The sequence below is a fragment of the Toxorhynchites rutilus genome, chromosome 1 (genome assembly GCF_029784135.1).
Source record: "Toxorhynchites rutilus septentrionalis strain SRP chromosome 1, ASM2978413v1, whole genome shotgun sequence".
Lineage (NCBI taxonomy): Eukaryota > Metazoa > Arthropoda > Insecta > Diptera > Culicidae > Toxorhynchites > Toxorhynchites rutilus.
Window position 1 is genome coordinate 1,693,753 of NC_073744.1, and position 20,600 is coordinate 1,714,352.

Consider the following 20,600-nt stretch of genomic DNA (forward strand, 5'->3'; position numbering starts at 1 on the left):
CAGGGCTATAAAGTTATTACAAACAATGTTCCGGACATCGTGGTAACGAAGGAGATAATGCTATTTTTATCTATGATATATTTTTGTAGTCATAGATTGATTTGACTCAGTCTTATATTTATGTAGGTCTTAAATATTTAGACTTGTGTTTAAAAATGATACATGATGATTCTTTATCTTCTTCTGCATGATTGAATAAACAGAAGAAAAGGGTAGTAATGGCTTTAATAGTATTTTTGTGTACATTTTTGAACAGAATGCGGTTCCGAATTCTACCACGCTATGTCATCTAACCCGTTTAAAGGATACAAGTACATACAGGAAACGGTTTTTCCAGGACATCCATTTGATGTCCAAAATACAGATTTTGAACAATGAAAAACTCAATTTAAATGCAATTACTACACACAATCACAGTCCTATGTCAAGATCCCGTCCGTGCCCCAGGCTCAGACCCATCAACTTTTTTTTGCATTTTTTGGCTTTAAAATATACATATAACCTTAAATTTTCATCCTCTTACCTTTATCCCCAACTTTTTAGACATCATACTAGTATTTTTGTTTAAACCATATCGAAATTATTTGAATTTCACGACTTTCAAACAGAACGAATTTAGTTGCGTTGTTCTACGACAAATGACGCTACATCGTACTTTCATCCACACATTCGCATGTGACCTCAATTCGCTCGAAGCCAGGCACATCCTGAGGCATCGCCGGAAACCTCATTGAATGACCATAATGAATTATTGAAATTCTGCAAATCACAATGCTCGGTCATTTTTAATAAAGATTTATGAACATATGGTTAGAGAAGACGAAACAAATAAAAGAGTGCGCTCGATAGAGTTTTATCGTATGATGATTCGAAGCTGTCAGGGCAACTTCATCCTTCGATGTCGTGATTATGCCGAATTGTGCACGAGGGTAGAAAGCGAACGAGTGCAATTTCTGCGACACAATATACAGAAGCGACGCGAAGCAAAATAGTGAATGTGAATGCACTTGCAAGATTCTATCATGAGCAACCCCAACACAGCCTTTGCTCATGCCGAGGCTGAAATACAATGCATCGTCAAGACAGTGCGGGTGTTCAAACGAAAAGTAAAGTCTTCAATGAACTTTATTACAATATAACAGAATTGCTCGGACGGATCGTAATTTGACAATCTATAATCTCTCTGACTTGAGTCCAATCGAATAGCGTAAATGAAGCAACCTTGTCATCGCAATGGATTTTCGGGTGGAATAAACACGCTTTTTAAACAAAAAATTATAAATCAAAATAAGTTTTACCATATCAAATAATAATTCTGTATAAAAGAGTGTCACATTTTTTGTAAGTGGGGAAAAATTTGACCCGAAATTTCGTCTAATACTGATTTTACATTATGGATAAAGTTCCGCTAAAATTTATTATTGCAAAAAAATAATAGATAAGTATTTAAATTAGGATCAGATATATGTCATCCAAAAATTCAAATAACATCGAGTAATAATTTTCATTCAAGTTCTAACAATTCGAAATTGCTTTCGAGTCTACCAATCTGATAGAGAGTTAACTGCTCTACAAATACGAATGTATTATTTTGATGTTTATTTTTCTTGAAGGCAGAGTTGCCATATTTGCATAGAACGACTGAATTTGGAATGAACGGATTTCAGAATGTAAATGTTGATTTCGATCGAATTTCAAGCCAATCGGCTTCCGCATCAAGGATTCGATGACCCATGCGGGGATTTGAAATGTTTATCCCCTTGCATGGCAGATAGAAAATGTACAAAACGTTTTCCTAAAAATTTCATCAACTACACGATCACAAACACAGGCGTATGACAAATATATCAACGAAGAAAGAATGATAACGACCGGGAAGTAATGTGATTTTGTTTCAAATCCAGAATACCGATGTGAATCGAAATCATCGAAATTGATTAAATAATCATATTGGTCGGTACATCAGCTCCAATGAAGTTTTCTGGTGTATCTTTAGTTTCCCAATTCATCAACGAGACCCAGCAGTTATAAATTTGGCCGTCCAATGACAATTATAGATCGTTAAACATTCAAAGAAACTTATTATAGTTATTTCATTAGTTATTTTTTTATTTAACAACCAAAATATTTACTACATCCAGAAAAATCCTTGGTAAAAGAATTTGTTATTTTATAATGCAAACATTAGTAGAATGTACATATTTTCTGTACATATTACCAACCATATGTAAAATGAATGTCAGATGCAATAAAGATCCCTACCAACGATTGGTACACGTTATTGGTAGCTTTGCGGATAGCAACACTGTATAAAAGATAATTATTTTCAATCATTTTCGAACATGTTTGGTATATGTGTCAAGCCAACTTTGAACCGACGGCTTATACTGCCGGTTTGACATTTGTTTACCATTTTCATCGCATAGGATGTTCGAATAATTCGTTCAACAAAAAGTCTTCATATATACCACTTTTTCTGAAAGTGTAGAAAAAAATTATATGCCAGTACCACGTTTGCCGATTCAGCTAGTGTAAATATAAATTCGTAATTCGATTTATCTCCGTAGAATTTGAGATATCGTGTACGCCAGAAACGAAAAAGTAAAAGCAACACATCTTTTTCCAACGTTGACTTCATATGCTGTCAGGAACTTGGGTAAACGCATTGGCTAAGGATGGACATTGCTTTCAGTAACAACTTCATGACTGTTCTATGACTGCAAGAGCCTGAAAATTCTATAGTTAGTTTGAAATTTCTATATATAGTTTGAATATTAAATATTCACCGAAATTAAAATATTCAAACTAGAGCACTCATTTATTCTATAGTAATACCCATTTCATAACCTACACCTGCCCAATTTTCCCCCGCATCGATATTCTCACCTCGAAAAGGTTGAAACCAAAGTGCCACTTCAACACTTGCAGCCATTAGAAGCTGCGCAAACATCAAAACTGTTGCGACGAACGTTGAGTTTCGCCGTCATTTCACCATAACCCCGAAGTGGGAAAATAGCAGAAGCGGGATAAAAAATAAGAACCATTTCCGTTGCCGCCTGGCTTCAAATGCCAAACGAAAGTATCGCCCGATAGGCAAGTAAATGCAACCGCAAAACGGCGAACACGTGTGCCGTTGGCTCCATTTACCCCAACCCTCAATAAAGAATCGGATCCCCCACACGGTGTGGATAATGTCATTCATTCCTTGCCATGCCATGTTCGAGACGACGTTCATTGTGTTCATATTCATCGCGCTGAAAAGCGACACAGGATAATGATTCGGGATTAAGGGAACAACCCGAACCAGATACCGATATGGTTGGAATGGAAAACATTGGCGGTAAATCTTGTGGGATAAAAACGAGCCCTGGATTTGGTCTGAGAGTGAAGAGCAGCGAACAACTGTTGACAACTGCCAGAAGAAGAAAAAAATAGGAAGTTTATCATTGAGATTAGATGTAAGTAAGCGAAAGTTATTTTCCTTCAATTGTTTAAAAAGACGGAAGCGCGTGGTGTATGGTTCAACACGTGCGTCTCCATAAAAAAAGGATTCGCTACAATCATCATACTATCATTTCATTGTGACACTTGACCCTTCATAAGGCCGTAGCAACTGTATTGCCACCAGAGATGCCAACCAAATTTTTGAAAAATTTGAAAAGAAAACTGGAAAATCTGGAAGAATTTTTAAAAATTTTCTTTAGTTTTGTTTATATTAGCAATTAAATAAGGATGTACGGTGACGGTATCAGCATGTAGTATTCATACTTACGTATATATATATATATATATATATATATATATATATATATATATATATATATATATATATATATATATATATATATATATATATATATATATATATATATATATATATATATATATATATATATATATATATATATATATATATATATATGTATATATATATATATATATATATATATATATATATATATATATATATATATATATATATATATATCTATATATATATCTATATATTAGGTTGTCAAAAAAGTCCTGCGGTATTTCCGCGAGGTGTCGTTGTAAGCGCGTAGTTCTAGTTGTATTCATTGTATCGAGTCATACTATAGCTTGTTAGAAAGGTATTTTTGCGCGCTATAATATAGTCCTTGACAGTGTTTTGTTTGGCTAAGTCGTTCGTCAGTTATAGTTATATATGGAGCAAAATAAAGAGAAAATCCGACATATTTTACAGTACTACTATGACAAAGGCAAAAATGCATCTCAAGCTTCCAATAAATTTTGTGCAGTTTATGGACCCGATACAGTTTCCATTTCCACCGCACGACGATGGTTTCAACGTTTTCGTTCTGGTGTAGAGGTCGTCGAAGATGCGCCACGCTCCGGAAGGCCTGTCGTCGAAAATTGCGACAAAATCGCTGAATTATCCGAGAAAGACCGGCATAGTAGCAGCCGTAGCATCGGCCAAGAGCTGGGGATAAGTCATCAAACCGTTATTAACCATTTGAAGAAGCTTGGATTCACAAAGAAGCTCGATGTATGGGTGCCACACACGTTGACGCAAAAAAACATCTTTGACCGTATCGACGCATGTGAATCGCTGCTGAATCGCAACAAAATCGACCCGTTTCTGAAGCGGATGGTGACTGGCGATGAAAAGTGGGTCACTTACGACAACGTGAAGCGCAAACGGTCGTGGTCGAAGCCCGCTGAAGCGGCTCAGACGGTGGCCAAGCCCTCATTAACGGCCAGGAAGGTTCTGCTGTGTGTTTGGTGGGATTGTCAAGGAATAATCTATTATGAGCTGCTTCCCTATGGCCAAACGCTCAATTCGGACCTGTACTGCCAACAAGTGGACCGCTTGAAGGTAGCACTCATGAAGAAGAGGCCATCTTTGATAAACAGAGGCCGCATTGTCTTCCATCAGGACAACGCCAGGCCACACACTTCTTTGGTGACGCGCCAGAAGCTCCGGGAGCTCGGGTGGGAGGTTCTTTTGCATCCGCCGTATAATCCGGACCTTGCACCAAGTGAGTACCACCTGTTTTTGTCCATGGCGAACGAGCTAGGTAGTCAGAAGTTAGCCACAAAAGAGGCCTGTGAAAATTGGCTATCCGAGTTTTTTTTTGCCAATAAGGAAGCGAGCTTCTATAACAGGGGTATTATGAAGTTGGCATCTCGTTGGGAACAAGTCATCGAACAAAACGACGCATATTTGACTTAAAACAGATGATTGTAACTAATTTTATGAACAAATGAAAATTTTAAAAAAATACCACAGGACTTTTTGAATATATATATATATATATATATATATATATATATATATCTATATATATATATATATATATATATATATATATATATATATATATATATATATATATATATATATATATATATATATATATATATATATATATATATATATATATATATATATATATATATATATATATATATATATATATATATTAGGCTGTCAAAAAGTCCTGCGGTATTTTTTTTAAATTTTCATTTGTTCATAAAATTAGTCACAATCATCTGTTTTAAGCCAAATATGCGCCGTTTTTTTATTTGTTCATAACGTTAGTGCTATTGAAGAACAACAATAACACTAACGTTCATAACGTTTGCCTTCTCATCGTAGTATTACTTGCATCATTTTTAGTAGTACTTTGTTCAGATTTATATACCAAACTACACGCCTTGATGTTTCCTGAGTGGCAAGCTCTATAATGTATGTGACCACAATGCAAGTCAGATAAAAATGTTGACGAAAAATGCCCGACCGTTCTGAAAGAACAAGATGAATTTTACACATACATTAGAGAACGTGATCCTGCCACAGGTACTCCATTCATTATGAACATCATTACTCATTACTCAATATTTATGAATAGCTATATCAGAAGTATAAAACAGAGGAATGCGCTCGATGGATTTTATGTTTATCGCATGATGTCATTATATGATTTCGTGAACTGTACCAACAACTTATGGCCGATATGTACGCGAAGGTAGAGAGCGAATGACTGCGATTCCTCCGACTTAATCAACATAAGTGGCTTTAGGAAGAATACATTCACTTGGGAAGCGCTATCATGAGCAACGCCGTAACAGCTTCAGAGTCAAAATTATCCGAACGGATTGCAATTTTGCATTCTGAAATACGTGGGACTCAAGTCCAATCGAGTTGTGCAAATATGTCAAGCTTGCGACGCAATGAGATATAGAAAACATTGAGCTCCGTGTTCCGTTTATGTGAAGCAAAAATTCAAAATGGATATTCGGGAGTAATAAACACGCTTTTAAAACAATTTTTTTAACGAATATTCGTTCGATGGGAAAAAGCAACACATTCTCTACAATTGAGGGAAAAATCTTGAACGGAAATTATGTCTGACGATGATTTTATGTTATGGATAATGTTTTGGTGGAAATGCAAGGGAATTTATAGACAAAAAAAATTAAGTTAAGGTCAGTACTGTGTCTTTAATGTATTTAAACGACATCAAGTGGTAAATTCCATTCAAATTCCGAAAATTGCTTTCGGGTCTGCCAATCTGATTGAAAGTAAATTTCTCCACGAATACGGATGAATTATTTTGACGTTTATTTTGCGACAAGGCAAGGTTGCCACATTTGATTTAATTGAAACGAACAGATTCAAGAATCCAACAGTTGATTTCAATCGAAACGTTAAAACATTCAAACACGCCCACAATGCATTGGTTATGTTTTATTCAACCCCCAAAAATATTCTCTAGAAATAATTCATCTGGCAGAACAACGTTTGCCGAGTCAGCTAGTTGTTTTATGGAAACATTCGTTCAATGGTTGCTGAGGAATGCGGCAAAGTCAGAAATGTTGGAGTATTTTTTCTCAATTTGAGAAAAGCCCAATTAGTGTCATTCCTTTTTAGTGACAAAATTTTACCCCAAAAGAATGAAACATCCTTGCGTACGTTTACAGTGAAGTCAGTAAAATACAGTCGATATCCTGTATATAATTTCGAACGCAATCATTCGGAGGACTTAGTAGAGGGGAAACAATTGACATATGCTTCATTTCTCTTCATATCAATTAGTTGAATCAACTATCGTCATGTTGATGATCAAAGTGTCATGGAAATTAAATCGTTTCAGAATAGAGTACAACATAAAAACTCATCGAATCGGCTACGGGGCTGTCCGAAATTTTACATACGGACAAATATTCATTTGTCAACATTTCTGTCGCGGTACCTACATAAACGTTATCCGAACTGACATAATTTTTCTGATCGGACTGTACGTTGTTCAGATTGGCTATATTTTTCATATAGTCTACCTAGACAAAGAAATTCTGAAGTGTCCTGAATAATCTTGAAAAGTTCGAATGCGAGGTGAATAGTTTCGGACTTTCGCTTTCAAATAATCCATTAATATTGTTCACCATGCTTAGAGCATAAAACAAGAGGGTTAAATAAATAATCGTTACGATTACCCGTTATAGATCTTACGTTGTTCTTATCTACTTGAACAACCAAAATAAATTCGAAACGGTTCGTAACGTTCCAATACACTCTGTTCAACTTCTATAAGGCCAGGTGATGATCTTGCTGTTTTGCGTCATTGTAAACAAACAATGCTTCAATTTATATTATAGTGTGTAGGTATTGGTGACTACCATACACTACATGATTTTCATATGTGTGTATGCAAGCGCGGAGCGTAAACGAATGTTTTCGTATTTTCAACTGTCAAGTTTCTATAAGACCAGTCACATTTCCGTTGCTTTAGTTGTTTTGATCAACTAAATCTGGCAAATGCCGAAGGGAAAAGTTTTTTCACCAAGAAAATGTTGATATCAGAGAAATTTTCTCGTCGGATTGGACGGTTCCATCAAGTAGTGCACAATTATTTGGCGAATCCTCAAGTATACGGTAAGAAGGAGAGAGTTCCACGTAAATCGAAGCTCTCCGACCGGGATGAGCGGGAATTAGCTAGAACAGCTTCAAATACCTCAGAATCGCATGTGCAAATAAAGCAATATTTCAACTACTTAACTGCTCGGGTGACAAAATTTTGGTAAAAAATCCTCACATAAGGAGGGCTCAAAAGGTTAAAACTCCTCATCTTACACCATCTCACATAGGAAGACGTCTGAGTTTTGCCAAAGCTCACATGAACCAACAGTGGGGCAAGATATGTCACGACAAAGAATGTTTTCAAAAAATACATTTTGTTATATACCATAACGAAAAGTTCTTTAAGTTATAGATTATCTTCACTGACGAAAAAAGTTCAATTTGGATGGTCCTGATGGTTTCAACGAGTACTGGTGTCATTCATGGAGAAAGAAACAGGAATTTTGATGGAGACTCGTGCATGGTTTGGGCGGGATTCTGTGCAACCGGAAGGCTCAAAATAGCTTCCACATCATTCAAGGATTACATATATGTTCTGGAATTCTCTCTCCTACCGTTTCTGCGTGGATATCGTCACCAAAAATTTACATTCCAGCAAAACAATGCTACTATTTATATCAGCAAGGAAACTAAGCAATAGATTAAGGTTCAAAATCTTAATTTTTTGGACTGACCGGCTCGCTCCCCAGACTTGAATCCTGTTGAAAGTCTTAGGGGAGATCCTTATACGCAGAATCTACACTGAAGAAAAACTTTACACCAAGGCTGAAGAGCTCAAGGTCGCAATTTCGGAAAAATAGAAAAATATCGAGAAATCCGTTCAGCAGAATTTGGTAAATAGTATTCCAACTCGAATTTCCAAGGTTATTAGTCAAAATGGCAAGGTTACTAATTATTAACATTTAAATCAGCCGATCGTTTTGAATTTCTCATTGATAATACTTATGAATTTTGAAGTGGTCTTATATGTAGAAACTGGACAGCTGAAATTATCATATTTTAGCACAATAAATAAACAAAACTCTTTTGAACGAAATTGATGTTAAATATACTTTATTCTAAGCATTCAACAATGCATGAATGTATCTTGTTGAAATTCTAACTGTTTGTGTTGCAACGATATAGAATCAGGGTGGTCTTATAGAAGTTGGATAGAGTGTAGATGTTTGACAACACTCTCCTCAACACGCGTGGCTGACGATTGTAGCATTTTAAAAGACTTCAACTCTAAGAAAATTTGAATTTCAACAAACTTGTTGATTCCTAACGGATAATTGCTGGGATAGGAGTAAATATCCTTACATAACTGCTCGATTCTCTGAGGCATGTGTTTACATGCATATAATGCACATAGGGTCATACTACGGCAAACACATTCTGTTGTAAACAAGTCTGGGCACAAAAGAGTATAATTTGGAGGAGTAAAACACTTGAAAATGACGTAAAAATAGAAGAGCTAGATAAAACTGTGAAAATTTAAAAAAGCTGGAGATTTTTTTACTTTGGCTGTTATGCTGGCATGCTTTAAAAAAAACTGACAATGACCAGGAAAAATTGGTAGGTTGACAACTCTGATTGCCACTCACAAAAGAAAACTTTTTTTTTTCGCAGTACTTGGAATATTATTACATATTTCGCTTCACCAATGACTTCCAAAGGTATCTGACAATTCTTTATCAGGGCTGCTAAAAATGTACAATATTAATTTGGGAGTCATTGTTATGGTAAAATTCTATTTAAAGCCTGTTTTAGTTGGAATTTGATCGCATAAAGTAGAACATTTCTCAGCATAGAACTAATGTATAAAAAAGAAGGATGTCATTTTGTATGTTTTTTAGTGAACTTTAAGAGAACACAACATAAAAAATTGTTCGTCATCATTTTATGCACATTACTGCTGATAACTGTTTTTACTATCCTGTTCCACAACTTTTCCATTTGAGCTGGTTTTTTTTGGTTCTATCACATTTCTTCAGTTTGCCTTTGATAATTGCTCGATATCTCTCGATGTGACGAAAATTCGGACAACTTGCTGGATTGATAGTTTTCCAATGAAATCGATCTTGTTCTTCTTATACTACTTACTGTAGCGCCCCTCCATAAATAAATTTCATAAGATATTTTTCCAACTAGAATATAGGGATAAATCCGATAAAGAGTAAGTAAGAGTAAGAGTAAGAAAACAAAATAGAAAATAATGGAATGAAAATGAGGCGATAGCAAATAGGACAGTGTTAGTTTTTTAGTTAGATGCACATCCTGAGGAATGAGAAAAGAAAACTTAAATAAATTCGGTGAGTCTGGATTGAGTAACCGAACAGGACGGTTGTGGTATTTTATTTTAAAAGAAAAACCCCGCTCGGCGCGCGTCACACTTAGTGACAGCGGAAAAAAAGTCAAAATTTCTAACTGGTACAAAATCAGTTTTATTGGTAGTAATATTAATATAGGTGTGATAAAAAAAATCCTGAAAAACTGGCTAATTTATATATAACGGGGAAGTGAAACATATCAAAAAGTGATTTTAAAGTGCATCAACAACGTTAAAAACACCAAACACAGGTCTTACCTCTGTTGATGAAGTTGGAATTACGGAATTACGGTTGGAATTTGTTCTTTATAATTCAGCTTATATGATGAGTACTATTTTTTTTTTCTTCCAAAATAATATATGTATATCATTTTGTTATGTATCACTGCTTTTTTAAGTAAAAATAATTTTGACCAGTGCAAAAACCGGGTCCGAATTGAATACGACGGCAAAGGCAGTGTTCTGTACACTGAGAGTGAAGCTGAGTTTTTTTTCTCTCACTGTCTCACCTCTTGTACACACAAACAAACATTTTAATCTCAATTTAGTAGAGCTTCCAACTTTCGCTATTATTAGCGGAGAGGTAAATGCTAACACTACAAACAGAGCAACCTGGTGGTTACGTCTAGCTATACGAACAAATGTTCATTGAAACGATTGATTGTCCGCATAAATAGACGCAAGAGTTTTTCAAATGGAAAAAAATATGTTTTAATTAGCAAAATCTCGTAGGCTCTCTTTTTGCCGATAATATCCTTCAATTGGACAGATCATTCCATTGGAATTTTACATGGTTATGCTTGTAGGTAAAAAAACAACAAAAATGCGTTTTCCCAACACTAATGGTGTTGGCTATTACGTCTCCTATGCAAACAAGGATAGTGTATAAATGTACCAAATTCAACATCAGATATATTGCAGTTTTCACACAACTTATTTGAGGATCAACTATTTGGGCACTCGAATTAATAGGTAATCCACCATAGAGTCCTTATTTCTTTGCTTCCGGACGTTAAAACTAAAGCGAGTGTGTATCGATTTTCGTCAGAGAGAAGGCCTTTGCGCAATTCAAAAAGTTTGAGTTCTTCAGAAAAGCCATTGCTGTTTCTACAGAACACAACAAACGATCACAATTTGTATGGCAGCGATGCTCGATACTGCTCACCACCATTTACAATGCAAAAATTTCACCAGAACACATAGCGGACAACATAAATTGTTCCTCAACGCCATTCCACTAAATCTAGTCTGTTTACCAGCGCCGTAATTACGCTCCGAGAGAAACCTGCCGATCCATTTGCGACTGGACTACGACCGAAATAAATAACCATGTTGACTGGACCGCTCGCGTTATATATCCCATCTCTCAGAAACAGTTGGCAAAAAGATTATCACTGTCAATATTTGTTCTCGCCCACCATAAATCTCCACCGACGTAGAATTGTGGTTTTCAGGGTACCCTTTAGCGTCATGCCCAACCGGCAGTTTAGTCCACAACAAACTGTTCTCGGGTTTTACGGTTTGTTCAGGATTGCTATTTTTTTTTTTGGCTTAATCGTGACCGTAATAGTTACTGCTTGTTGAGAAGAGTTTTTCGTCAGTTATTTTCTGTCGATAAACGAACCGAATCAAATGGAAAGAATTCCTCAAAAAAAGTCTGTTTCATTTCGATTTGTTCTTTCACAAATCGTTTCTAGAGGAAACGCTTCTCGATTCCTGAAATAGTATTGAAAAGGAGAGAAAAATTTCGAAGAATGTGTCCCACCGAAGCTTGATTTCGTTCGCTGACTAACGATTTAATTGTTACGCTTCAACGAAGAAAGGATTACACGCCGTGAAAAATGTGGAACAAGTTATATTAGGGAGCCATCCTGTTTATCTTCAAGAGAAACCAACACGGGCTTGGCACTGATTGGGATGGGATAAAATCAATCGGTATTAGCATTGAATCTGCTTCGTTGTTTTATCTTTCAATTTATTCTTGTTCTTTGAATTCAGAAATATACCACGCGAAGAAATTCATCTTATTTTTGAATTTAGTGGAGTTCTGGACAAATATTATGAGTTATTTAGTAAAAAAAAAACTCTATACGAACACACATTAGCAGTATATCATTGACAATGCAACATTATTGCATAGCCTCATTAATCATACCTCAGGATCCGCTTCGATTCATAGACTCTGCAAAAACCCAATTTCAAATTTAAAGCGTGAAGTATAAGTGTATTCACTGTTGCATTCATGCTCACTTCGCTGCTGGTTGAAATTCGACTGATATTTGAATGGTAATAAATGATTGCTCAGTTTCGTTTCCCGCATTAGCATTTTCCATGAGCTCCGAAAAATATTCATCTTGTTCACCTTTGCTTTGTTAACCTCCATTCGGATAGGGACGAAACGAAATGAAACGCCCCGCTGAAGGTGGGAAACTTCCGCCCAAATGCAATTATCTCGTCGTTTGGCCATTTCCACCACTGATCTATTCACTTATGGGTAGAGATAGTGCCCGACAACAAAACCTTGCGACCCGAACGAGAACACTCTCATTAACATTTGGGCTTTTTGGTACTTTATCATCTGTCATTCAGCAAAGAATTCCCCGAAAGAGGTAACGCAGATTCGTGTGAACTCCAATTTTGGGGGTAGTCATGTAAGCGAGAAGAGAGATACATATGATCCAACAATCGCTGACACATCATTACACGCTTTTCTGAGCAATTGGGGCAATAAAGCGAAATCATTCAAAATTTATGGTATGCATTGCATCCTCTGATGAGTGGTATTGCTCCGGTCATGTTTGCAGTAGCCACGTTGAACCTTGTTCAGTGCCCCGTATAGTATCGATTTGTCCCCGGATGATTGACGGAAGCCCGCAGATTGATGTTGCGGAAATGAAGGTAAAGATTGGCTGCGGATTTCATTACCCCACAGGAATTCGTGATAATGAACGCGAGACTGCTGGATTACGTGGACTCTCATTATGTAGTAAATTGTAGTAGGGAAACAATTACAAATGGTAATTGTGTGTCTGTTACTTCACACAGCAGGTCGCCAGGATTTATCCTTGTGAGCCTATTCAATCAGGCTAGAATCAGTATAGAGGAAATCAGGGTAAAACCGACATCCTAGGGATTTCCACATATTTCCAAGACCTCCCATGTTTCTTCGACTTCAACTCGTTACAGCACCTCTATTCATGAACCATTCTACAGTAGATGTTGTTTATTTTTTGAGTAGAACTCTAATTTTGATAGAATACAAAAATTGATGTTCTTAGATGAAATTAGATGCTTAGATGCGGATGAGGTCGCCACCCTGTCGGGTAAAACCGACACTTTCAAAGAAACGTATGAAAACTTGCTACAATAATTTCAAAGATTACTCAGATTTTGAATGATAAAAAAGCAAACAAAATTATGTATTTCAACTGCAACAAAAAGTTGTTCACTGATGGCTTATTGAACCCCACAGCTCTCGCTGCTGATTCAATTTTTGTTTTTTTTCAATACCCTCTACTGACCCCCACACCAATGGGCTCAGAAGAGCTATCATTAAATCATTATCATTATCATCAAAAACGCGGAGAGTATAACTATAGACAAAGAAACAGTGAAATTCCAGTAGAACATAGTGCCTTTCAAGGGATTCACGAAAACAATACAAAACAAAACATAACAATGATAACGTTACAGTTTTCCAACAAAAACAACACTTATTATTTTTAATTGCTGTGCAACGTAGGAGAAACAACATAGGAGAAAAAAATATTTAAAAAAAACAAAACTACATTCCTGTTTATATATTGTTATTGTTGCCTTCAGGTCGTTAGAGAGTATATTAAACTTTGATGGACCGTAGTTTATAATACGTGTAAGACCCAAGTTCGTGTATGCTCTGTTCTCAATGACTCATTAGCATTTCTGGTATTGTGATAGTTAACTCGAGTCGAAAAGTTTATGTTGTGGTAAAATTTGCTATTGTGTAAGGTGTTATGTACAAACATGATTGTTTGTGAATCACACAAGCCTCAAATAGGAATGATTCTGTGGTGTATACTGGTATAAAGCGTATCTGGCGGATGTAGGAAATGTAGATCTTAGATTATTTTTACAAATCTACTCTGCAATGTTTGGGTTTTTTAAGTTTCGATTTAGCAGCATGCTCCGGGACAATTATTAGATATTGGAGAATGGAATGATAAAAACGCAACAACGCTTCTTTGGGCACGAAACAACGTACAGTGAGATGATTACCGTTGAAGTATTCAATTAGTGACGCTAAATCTGCTTCGTCAGCTACTATGGATTGAGTATTACGACGGATTAGAATCATCCGTAAATAGTTTTGGTGTACCATGAAGTTTTAGGTTTACTAGGTCATTGTTCAAAATTTAAAAAAACGCAAAGGACCTAAGTTACTTCCCTGGGGAACTCCTATCGATTGGTCGCAAGCTAACGTTTAAATTAAAAAAATGGACAAAAATTGCCGATTTTTCATGGGTTTACCTTCACACTCACTGACGAAACTACCCATGCAGCATCAATCATAGTAACCCATGAGTCAGCAGAAAAAAAATGACAGCTGTATCAGTCGAACTCTAACCGTAATGACGGAAACAGTGAAGCTACTCCGTTCAGAAGTGTGCAAACGGACATCGTGCGGCACTTTGTGGACGTCGGAAACACTCGTTCCGACATCTACAACATCTTGGCACTATTGTACAACAATCAGAACATCGTATGAAAGCCCGCTTCCGGACGGTCGACGACCCTGAGCGGCCCTGATACTGGTACGAAGTGCCTGCCAGAAGTTGCGTTGTTCATCGAGAAATACCATAAGGGCAAAGACGCGGTGTCCTGGTGGGATCTGGCGTCGGCCTACTACTCGAAGCGATCGTTAGAGGAGCTGGAGCAGTTGGATATCGATGTGGTACCTAAGTCAGCGTACTCGCCGAACGTCCCCCAGCTGCGTTCCATCGAGAATTTCTGGGCAAACCTGAATCGTAAGATCTACTCCAACAATTTCTGCCGGAAGGCCGCTGGCCTTCAACGCTGAATAAGCCTTCAACGATGTTCTTTTGATCAATTTCACATATCAATTCATCAACGAGCTCAGTGATAGCAGTCAATATACCACAGCCTTCCCGGAAACCGTACTGGTATTTATACAAAGCATTGTTGGCAGACAAAGAGTTGACAAGTCGGCTAGTTAATTTTTTTTTCAAAATTTCATTAAGGACCGATAATGTAGAAATAGGTCGATAATTCGAAGGATCACAAGTGTCCCCAGATTTGAACACTGACGAAACTTTGGCGATATTTTTTTTTCTGCAGGAAAATTATCGTGAACTTAACTTTTCTTAGAGTTCAAATGACTTATCAAGATTTTTTCTTCGTTAACGCTAGCGGGCCTCAGAAATATAGAGCTACTTATACTTTTGACAGATTTTAAATAATCGTAAGTATTAAGGGGGTATTCTAGTGCAGAGACACAAATTTCGGACGTTTTTTCGAGCTCCGTAAAAATAAAACAAGGAATATTTTTACTATGTATTATATCATTATATGCTCATCTATCTTCTTTAATAAAACAAAATTTGAATGAAGAAAAAATATTCATAACTAGAATAGTTAAGAGCTGAAGAAGTGAGAGGGTTAGAAAAAAAGTTGTGCGTACGCGATTCCAGCCCTTCTGGTTATCCGAAACTAATGCTTCGCTCAATTCTCAATTTAATTTGCTTCCTAGAGGTATTGGGTATATTTTCATACTGTTCTCTTTTACATTGCATCTTTAAAGTTTTGACTTTTTTTGATACATAAACATGGAAATGTTCCTTAATACATCATTGCGTTTGAGTTTCGCTTTTTTGAGATAGATGTTTTTAATTTGTATCAACTTCCAATGATTGTAAATCTTCCATGGACAGTGCCCATTTTTCAGATTGACAGTTTAGTGAATGTTCTGGTACACTCAATTAACATGTTATTATAATTGGAGATGAGAGTATCTAAAGTAACATCAACGTCATCAGTCGCATCAAAACCATTCAAAAAAGTGAAAACAGATTTTCGAGTTTGGCGCGATCGACGATCTTCATCCTCAATTTCTATTGACTCTTCACATTATCTAAGGCACATTATCAAAGGGAAGAGACGACATAATAGGAAGATGGTCGTAGATATTACTATAAATAGTATGATTCTGTAGGTTCGTAGCAAGATTGATCGATTCAGTAGCAGTTGAATATAAGTCATTTTTGTATGAAGACTCCTGAAAAAAATAATGTTTTGCTCGTAACATTTTTGTGTGTGAATTCTCACGTTTGACATGTTCTTGACATGTTTCCAAATAGAGAAAAGTTAGCAGAGCATGTAAATTGCGATAATTTAAACATCAAAATTTTACGAACTAAAAATTAATAGTATTTTTTCAAAGAAAAAAATTGAAAAGTTGTTGTTCGAAAAACTTTTTCTGTGTAAATGTGCCCATCGTCCGATGTATGGAAAACTTGTTGGAAATTTTATGTTTTATTTTTAAACCATTTAAAGGACGTTAACTAGACAACGAATCGTCTCAAACTCCAGAGAACATCATCCTTACATGAGGATTAACACATATTTATCATTGAAAAAATTTCAACTTGGTGGCAATGTAGATGCCACTGCCCGTTAACCCCAAAAACACTGTCTTGTAAATTCACTTTATTGTACCTTTGGTTATGCAAAAATCAAAACAATATTTCTAGTGCAGCGAAAAAACCTGTTTTTTATATAGAGTTTCAAAGGAAAAATAAAATTTTGATTTTTTCATAAACACCATTTAGTTTAATAAAAAAAAAAAGCTGCATGATCGTACCTAGTAGATCCTAAATAGTATGTTTACAGTAAAAAACTTATCAACTTGTTGCATTTTCAATGAATTCAAACCGAATTTTCGCCGACCTCCTAAAATTGTGGTTTTGCTACACAAAAACGTCTCCCAAATTAAAATCAAACATTTTTAGCAGCCCAAAAAAATTAGAGTTTTTAGTTTAGTAAAACATTGAAATAATATTCCAAGTGCAGCGAAAAAATAATTTTTGGTGGTGGCATTATAGTTGTCACGGCCTTACAAATGGTTAAAGAATAGTGAACGATGACTTGTTGAAGCTTCAAATGATCACTGGTAAATGATGCCGGTTGTAATTAAAACGTTTGAGCAGAACATTGAAGGAAAAACGATCGGAATAGGAGAATAGACACGATTACATATTTTAACAGCAGAAGAACGCCAGAGCCCATGTTCATGAATCAGTCGAAAATTATCTGAAAGGTTAAACTGGGTAGTTCTATATTCCCCAAACATTGCTTCCTCAGATTACTATTTGTTTCGGTTCACGGCGTCGGTTTTTTCTGAAGGGCGATTCCGAGTTTATGAAGAAATCCGAAAAAGGTTGAATCACTTGAAAACAACCATTCTTTTACCCGCGTATAATCCGCGTATTTCCTGGAAGATTGGCCAAGGTTGTGGCTTCCGATGGAGCATTTTTCGAACAAGGTACTGCTACTACTAAGCTTAATATTTCAAACGAAAGCCATTTTTATCAAAACAAATCCGCAAAGACATGCTTAGACACGTAATAAAATTCACTAGGAGCTATTCGTAATACAATTCCCATATGTTTAACAAAGCGGAGCTCTTTTTTAACGTGATCATCATATCAAAAGTTGTCCGGCACAATCGGAATTATTATGTTTAATTTACAACTTCACATAATAAAAAAAATAGAAATTGCACAACAAATCAGAAACAATATAGCAAAACATATTACTAGAAATTATATTCCATTTTAATTAAAGCACCACAAACAACACTTCGCTACTAATATATATTCTGAATCATAAAAATAATTGTTCACGTCCAGGCCATAGAATAATAAACAATACAATTACCACAACATTGCTTGTGGGAATGTGCAACAGAAACTCGCAAACGCAGCTAGGGAATTACCATTCAAATGTATTTCATTTCCACCCGTTAAACGACCGAATCATCGAAATAATGTCTTTCAAGAGTCAAACTGCCGCTCCACCCATCACCTGCTCCTGCTGCTAATTCCATTCACTGCCATAAAAACAACGAAACATTAGACTTGAAGAAAGGTATTAGTCTAAACCGCAACCGCGAAAACTCAAACGACTTCAAACGTTTCTCCCCATTGGAAGAGCATCGAAAAGTATCGCTTAACTTTTACTGCCTGCCTGTCCTTTGGAATGACACCGAGATTTGTTTCGCCATATTATCTTAGATTCCTACGGAGCAACCGCCGAAACCGCAAGGATTAGTACGATCCACAAAAGCTTTTTTAGCATTTAGAAAATAAACCACAAAACGGGCAACTTACTTGTCGCAATGAATTCGCCTTTGCCACCGGCAATCTTATCCCCCGTGTTCGAATGGTCACTATTGAACGAAGTGGCAGCCTATTGTACCGTTGGGAAGCAGTTTTCCACGCGTTTTTCTTTTTTCTTCGCTGCAGCGTTTTCAAGTGTGCTACAATTTAATCAACTTGTTGGTGTTCGAACACTTGGCTTCTTGGCCCCGCGCAAAACTTTTACACCTCTTACGAAAACTTTTCTTCATTCATATGTACTAGGAAAGTTGTGCTTCCAGGAAAACAAATCTTACCCTGGTCTTTTCTCATGTCAATCAAGAACAGCAAAGTCGTTGATTGCTATCGACGACATCCAAGGTGTAACAACTTAATTGCATTGCATCACAATTGGGACTAACGTTCAATTATTTTGCATCAATGCACACTAATTCACCTCACTCAAAAACGGCCAATGGAAGACCCCACAATTTTCACGATTCGTTTATTCGAAATAAAATGATTGATGGTTCCGATGCACTTTGCAAGTTATGCAATCAAATGCAATTATTTGATATTTGTAACGATTGAACGACAGCCAGCAGCCGATTGTATGCCATTGTAAATCCGCGCTTTCCCACTTGTCACTCACTAAACCTCCCGGAGCACACCTGATGAATTTATGATGATAATCTCACTTCGTACTAGCGTCCCGTTCAAGCTATGAGGACAAACTGGAGCTGGACCGAAAAATGTGACAGTAAACAACGCACTGATAGAAGCGATCCTTCCTCACTGCGCTTCGCGAAGACTTTCGCGCGGAAAACTTTAACAGCACGAGGAGGACTTTTTCACAACGGTAATTCGTTCCCTCCCAAGCAAGAACAGACACATCTCACCAACAGCACCGTTGGAGCAACAGTGAGTTACAAGTGTCCTTCATCAGACTTCCTGATGGTTGCTATCGTTCGGTGGATGTTGACTAACGAATTTAATTCTAACGCCTGCGCAATAACTCGGGAAGGGATATTTTTGGTCCCCGTTCGCTCTTCAGTCGGCTGTAGAATATCCTGCCAAGCACAATGAATGCAACGATTATTCAAACATCGTAATCCTCTCATTTTCATTCCGCTTCTCATCAGATGCTTTATTATGTCCTCGCAGTATCGCCCGAGAGCAAGTTACGTCAATGTGGAGCACACGCTGTTAATCTTCCTCCAACTAGACACGGCTTGTGTCGAGGTGCACTGGCATCATCTGGTTCTATCCCCCGTGAAGCGACTCGCCTTTTCTTAATTCAATCAATTCTCGCAAATTAGTTCTATTACCTGGCACAAACGAACGTAGGTCGGAACACATGGTCGCCGAGGGTATTCATTGAATCGGAGCGAATTCACCTCCATACTAACCTGAACTGAACCTGAACATGTTGCGTCCAACGTATGAAGTGTCTTGCATATCCCAACCATTCGTCAACCTGTTTCAGCTCCAAATTCGTTAAGCAAAACTCTAATCGAAAACTAATTGAATTTTTATGCGCTCCAACTCCATCAATTTGGTTTGCCAACGCTATTCTAAGTTCGTAGAGTGACGGATTTTGCCACTATTTCTAATGATCTCGAACGCAAGATGATAGTTTTGAAGCGTAGTTTGACATGTCGGAAGTCACTCAATCTTTAAGAGCGATTCCCCCGTCGTAATTCCTCCACAATCAGATTCAAGAGGCGCGTTCATGATTTACGTTCGCTGCGACTTGTCATCTAGTTGTTGTTCATCAATTGGCTCATTGTTCGGAACCATTCATCAGCCAGTTGCGAGCAACGACCTCTTCGTGGAGAATGGAGAAATACCGTTTGGGGGAGATGTGTTTGTAAACATATCGCTTTGGATTGTCCAAAATACTCGCAGCCCTGTTGACGAAAATACCTCGATTCATTCCGCGCCGTGATATCCGAATTGCTAAGTATTTTAAGCACTCCGTCGTCTAATCGTATGCTGTGGGAATTTTTCGACATAGAGTCATTCCAATTGAACC

At 36.8% G+C, this 20,600-nt stretch overlaps 1 protein-coding gene across 1 annotated transcript in view; it reads right to left on the reverse strand.

The window, feature by feature from the left end:
• LOC129765179 (muscarinic acetylcholine receptor gar-2) overlaps positions 1-19,472 on the reverse strand; it is a 169,850-nt gene extending 150,378 nt beyond the window's left edge. Inside the window, exon 1 of the mRNA XM_055765134.1 lies at positions 18,599-19,472. The gene's annotated coding sequence lies outside the window, so the exon portion shown is untranslated. The remainder of the gene's footprint in view (positions 1-18,598) is intronic.
• Positions 19,473-20,600: the final 1,128 nt, after the last annotated feature.